Source organism: Felis catus, chromosome D3 (assembly GCF_018350175.1).
Source record: "Felis catus isolate Fca126 chromosome D3, F.catus_Fca126_mat1.0, whole genome shotgun sequence".
Lineage (NCBI taxonomy): Eukaryota > Metazoa > Chordata > Mammalia > Carnivora > Felidae > Felis > Felis catus.
The window spans coordinates 29,651,157-29,657,213 of NC_058379.1; positions in this window are offsets into that span (position 1 = coordinate 29,651,157).

Consider the following 6,057-nt stretch of genomic DNA (forward strand, 5'->3'; position numbering starts at 1 on the left):
AAAATGACAGTTGTTATAATGATTATGAAAACCGCATAAGCATGAAAATATATATGCTGTTGATAATTAAAATAATTAAAACTGCAGATGTGTGTATAGCAGGCTTCTTTCGATGCACCTTTGTGGAACGAACGAATGCACTGTGTAAAATATATCTGCAAGATGAATTGGGCAATAAAAGCAGGTTTTTTGTGTGTTAAAGCATTAGGATTATGGAAGACTTAAAATAATTTTCATGACCTTATTTTAAAATATCTTTTAAATAATAGCATATACACATTTCCCTTGCACCCCGCAGACACTTTCCCCAACCTGCCTTTATTGGAATACTAGTCCTGATAGATGCTCTGGAAAAAGAAAAGTTTTATGGTCAAATTAAGTTTGGGAAGTGCCAAAATTTAAAAGGCACAGTGAGATTCATTTTCAAAAGAGAACTCCTGATTCCAAACCCACTCTTTGGCAGGGTCTCCATCTCCAAAATGGCATCTTCCTGCTTGCTCAAGCCCAGTGCCTTGAAAGCATCCTGGATTTCTCTCTTTTTCTCACTTGTTGCCCTTCCAAAAAATCCTGCCATCCCCGTTTCAAAATATGTTTGAGATCCAATCAATCCTCCCAGCTTCCACTGCCACCATCCTGATCCAAGCTCCATCTCCCTGGACTCCACCCTGCACCCTAAGGTCTGTTCTCCATACTGTTATAGCAGTCAGTACTAAAATTGGATCTAAGGAATGTGGCCAGTTGGCAAAGAGGCAACACCTGAGCCCCTCTGCTGTTTTAATCCAATTTGGGTTCATTCGCCCACCAGGAGGTAAGACCTGAGGCCAGCAGGGGGCGCTGAATAGTCAGCTGCCTCCCCCCCACCCCCGCCCCCTCGCCCCTCGGCCTGGGGAGCCTTGCAGCCTTCCCTCAGATCTCCCAGGAAACTGCAGGTCAGGCCTTCCTGTGGACCCTCAGGTTGACAAATGACCCATATTCAGAGAGGAACCCTTTGATCTTCCTTCCTTACTGCACAGGTGCCTGGTAGTGGTGGATGGGATACCTGAGAATTCCCAGATCTCTCTTCTCTCTCCTTGGTTATAGGCTTGATGGGGTTTTGGAGTGATGGGAGTCCCAAGCTGACGGCCAAGAAAGAATTCTTAAGACGTCTTTCGTGCAAAAGAAGGGGATTTTATTAAAGCACAGGGACAGGACCCGTGGGCAGAACGTGCTGCCCTGGGGTTGTGGCTGGTGACTGATTGTATACCTTCAGGTTGGGAGGGGGTTAGGGATAGTGTTTAGTCTCTAAGGAATTTTGGAAGCAAGTTTTCCAGGACCTTGAGGGGTTAGCTGCTGTTAGAAAAAGGTCATTTATTACTGTTTAGTAAAAACTCAGGCATGAGACCCTTTAGATGTATATCAGTGGGTCATAAACTTGGAGTTTGATTGTCAACATATATCTTGGGGGTGGGGGTGAGATAAGGAAGTTTCCAAAGGAATTTTTGGTTCAGGTTTATTTATTTATTTATTTATTTATTATTATTATTATTAAATGTTTTATTTTATTTTCGAGAGAGAGAGAGAGACCGAGCACAAACAGTGGAGGGACAGAGAGAGAGAGAGGGAGACACAGAATCCCAAGCAGGCTCCAGTCTCTGAGCTGTCAGCATAGAGCCCAACATGGGGCTCAAACTCACAAACTGTGAGACCATGACCCGAGTTGAAGTTGGACGCTCAACCAACTGAGCCACCCAGGCCCCCCTCTAAAGAAATGTTTATATGTTAAAGTAGACTTACAAGATCCTGGGGTTCAGGATAATGTTAACCTAAGATTGCCTTTTGCCCTTAGCAAAGCGTCACCATCCAGGCAGCTGAGCTCCCAGAAGAAGGTCACTCTGCCTGTCTCAAGGATGTGTCAATGAGCTGTAAACAGTAAGAAATTTTCATTTTTCATTTGCCTTTGTTGGTCACATCAGGCTGAGCCACGGTTTCAATAATGTTGTTAATAGTTAACACCCACTCAGTGCTTATTCTGTTCCAGACAGTTTTCTATTATTAGTGCATTTCATTCTCATTGCTATTAATAAGACAATTATTAATAACAATTATTGATATCACTATTATCCTTATTTTACACATGAAGAAATAGGTCACACAGATGTAAATGGCAGAGCCAGCTTTCAAGAGTAAGCAGCTCCGTTCCAGAAGCCAAGTCCTCAACCACTGGCTGTGGGGCTTCTCACTGCCTTCTCATTCTCTTTATCTTTTCAGGCTTCAGTCTGTGCTGACTCAGCTGGCCTCAGTGTTGGGATCCCTGAGAGACAAGGTCACCATATCCTGTAGCGGAAGTGGCAGCAACGTTGTGGGATATACCTCAAACTGCCAGCAGCTGCCAGTTCCTCAAAGTCCTCCTTTACAAGAAAAACAATCAGCCCTTGGGATTCCTGACTCATACTCTGGCTCCAAGTTGGGCACATGGTCCTCCTGACTATTGCTGGGCTCCAGGCTGAGACAAAGCTAGTTATTCCTGTCACTCCTATGACATCTCAGTTAAGCCTGCATGGCTCAGAGCTCCAGACCCCAAGTGAGACACAAACCTTTCGTCTCCTCCAGCACATTCATGACACCTGCTGGGTAAATTTTACTGTTTCTTGTTACCAAGATGGTTTAAGTCCATTCTGGCATTTTTGTGTTTTTAGTACTCACATCTTACGTATGCCGGTTCTACACGCATCTCTGCTTTCATGGCTGACTGTGGCATATTGATAACACTGACCTTTGTACTTGGAAGTCAGTTTGGCTAGACCTAAAATTCTTTGCTCATGTTTTCCTTCCTCGAATATCTTAAATATGTGACTCCAGTTTCTTCTGGTATAAAACATTGCCGTCAATAAGTAAGGGCAGAAAGAGAGGGAGACAGAATCTGAAGCAGTCTCCAGGCTCCGAGCTGTCAGCACAGAGCCTGACTTGGGGCACAAACTCACAAATGTGAGATCATGATCTGAGCGGAAGTCGGATGCTTAGCTGACTGAGCCACCCAGGCACCCCTGATTTTTCTTTCTCTTGTAAGTTATTATTATTATTACTTTGCCTCGATGCCCAAAGTATATTTCTTTTTATTTTAAGTTTATTGATTTTACTAGAATACATCCTGTGTTGGTCATTGAGATCAGTTTTCTCAGGTGTACAGTTTCCCTTGGAATATATGGTTTCAAAAATGTTTTTTTTCGGGGCGCCTGGGTGGCGCAGTCGGTTAAGCGTCCGACTTCAGCCAGGTCACGATCTCGCGGTCCACGAGTTCGAGCCCTGCGTCAGGCTCTGGGCTGATGGCTCAGAGCCTGGAGCCTGTTTCCGATTCTGTGTCTCCCTCTCTCTCTGCCCCTCCCCCGTTCATGTTCTGTCTCTCTCTGTCCCAAAAATAAAAAAAAAAAATAAACGTTGAAAAAAAAATGTTTTTTTTCAAATTTAAGGAAAGTTTCTTCGTTCTGTACTATTTGTACTTGACTTTGTACTGTTCTCTTGTTTTGGCTTTCCTTTTCAGGATCTCCTAATATATAGGTGTTGGATTCTTTTTGTGTGTACCTGTCTTTTAAACTTGTAAATTTTTCTTGAATTTGTTTTGTCAGTCTATTTTATATACTTTAAAGAGAAGAACACAGGTGGGAAACTTACATGAACTGATCTCAACCCTTTCCATAAGGCAGTCATCAAATATCACGGTACTGGTGTAAGGAGAAAGACAGATCAATGAAATGTAATAGAGCTTCCAGTCAAGGACAAACATCAACTGATTTTTTTGACAAGGGCACCAGAGCAATTCAATAGTAGAAAGGAAAGTCTTTTCAATAAGTGGTGCTTGAAGTAAATAAACCTCAACTCCCATGGGCTAAAAAAAGTTAATGTAAAACTTAACAGTTAATGTAAAAAAAAGTTACTGTAAAAGACAATAAAGGGCAGTCATCATAAATGTACACTTGACGATTCCATTCATATGCAAACACCTGTGTTACCACCATCCAGATGAAGATAAGGAAAACTCCCAACACCTCAGAAGGCACTCTTATTGCCTGCCCAGTCAGTACTCCCTCTTACATTCTGCTATTAAGGTTTGAATTTGCCCTGTGCTTTGTGTGTGCGTGAGTGAATATGTGTATTTAGTGTGGATTCAGGCTCTAGTCAGGAAGCAGTGCCTGTAGGGGCGTCTGGGTGGCTCAGTCAGTTAAGCATCTGACTTCAGCTCAGGTCATGATCTCACACTGAGCTGAAGCTCGGAGCCTGGAGCCTGCGTCAGATTCTGTGCCTCCCCCACCCCTCTATCCCTTGTGCACGCTGTCTCTCTCTTTCTCAAAATTAAATAAATAAACATTAAAAAACAAACAAAAAAAAAAAAAAAAAAAAAAAAGGAAGCAGCTCCTGTAATCTCTTTCCACAAGCAGCAGGGGGCGCTGTGGGCACATCTCTGATTGTTGGCCAGGTTGTTGCAAGAGGACCAATTTCTGGCTACTTATTTATTTAAGTCCCTTCCTCCCCAGGAATGGGTAGTTCTCTATCTTTTCCTATTCCCAGCCTAACTCCATTTCCATCTGAGGATACCATTGGGTGTTATTCTTTGGGGGTGGGATGGGGCACAGGGCAGTGGTGGAGTCAGGGCCCAGGCCCTGAGGCAGCAGGGGCTTGTGGGACTGTCCCTTGGGTCTGCTTTTGGCTGGGCAACTAGCCCTCTGGTTTCCTATCTGCCAACTTCTGCTCAGGCTCCCTGGGGATGAGGGGCACCAGAGGGATCCCTAATGTGCAGAAAGGATGCCCTCCTGCCAGGATGCTGGGGAGGAAAGAGCAGGGAGGAAGGAACAGAGTTTCCCTGTAAGGGGTGGGAGCCTGTGGGACCCAAGACAGGGGATGGAGAGGTACTTCTTCTGCTAGCTTTAGATTGTTCTTCTTTTCCTCATTACTCAAGTGTAAAGTTAGGTTATTGATTTGAGATCTTTCTTCTTTTTTTTAAATGTTTATTTATTTTGAGAGAGAGAGAAAGCATGAGCAGGGAAGGGGCAGAGAGAGAGGGAGACAGAGAGAGAGGGAGACAGAGAATCCCAAGCTGCCTGGCGCCCTCAGCACAGAGCCTGATGGGGGACTCGAACTCACAGACCATGAGATCATGACCTGAGCCAAAAATCAAGAGTTGGTCGCTTAACCTGCTGAGCCACCCAGGCACCCCTCTTTCTTCTTAATACAGGCATTGATAGCTCTACCTTTCCCTCTAAGCGCTGTCTTTGTTGCATCCCATACCTTTTGGTATGATGTGCTTTCATTTTCATTCCTCTTCCACTATTTTCTCATTTCCCTTGTAACTTTTTTCTTTGATGTATTGACTAAGAGTGTGTTGTTTGATTTCCACGTATTTGTAAATTTTACTTTTTCTTGTTACTGATTTCTAGCTCATTCCATTATGAGCTAGAAAAGATATTTTGAGTGATCATGGTCCTTGCAAATTTATGAAGATTTGTTTTGTGACCTAACATATGGTCAATTCAGAGAATGTGCATGTGTACTGGAGAAGAACGTGTGTTCTGTTGTTGGGCGGCATGTGCTGTATATGTCTGTTAGGTCTAATTGGTTTACAGTGTTGTGCACAGCCTCTATTTCTTTATTGATCTTCTGTCCAGATATTTTATCCATTATTGAAAAGGGCATATCTAAGTCTCCATTATTGCAGAACTGTCTGTTTCTCCCTTGTCAGTGTTTGCTTCATATATTTGGGGTTCTGTTGTCAAGAGACAATGTCTTTCTTTGTCTCTTGTGACTGTTTTTGACTTAAAATTCACTTTGTCTGATATTAGTATAGCTACGTCAGCTACTTCACTCTTTGGTTACTATTTGCATGGAGTGAATTTTTCCATTCCTTTATGTATATGTATGATTCATATATAATCATTTTTGAATCATATATGAATCATTTTTATTTTTAAAATATAATTTATTGTCAAGTTAGCTAACAAACAGTGTGCTTTTGGTTTTGGGGGTAGATTCCTGTGATTCATCGCTTACATACAACACCCAGTGCTCATCTCAACAAGTGCCTTCCTC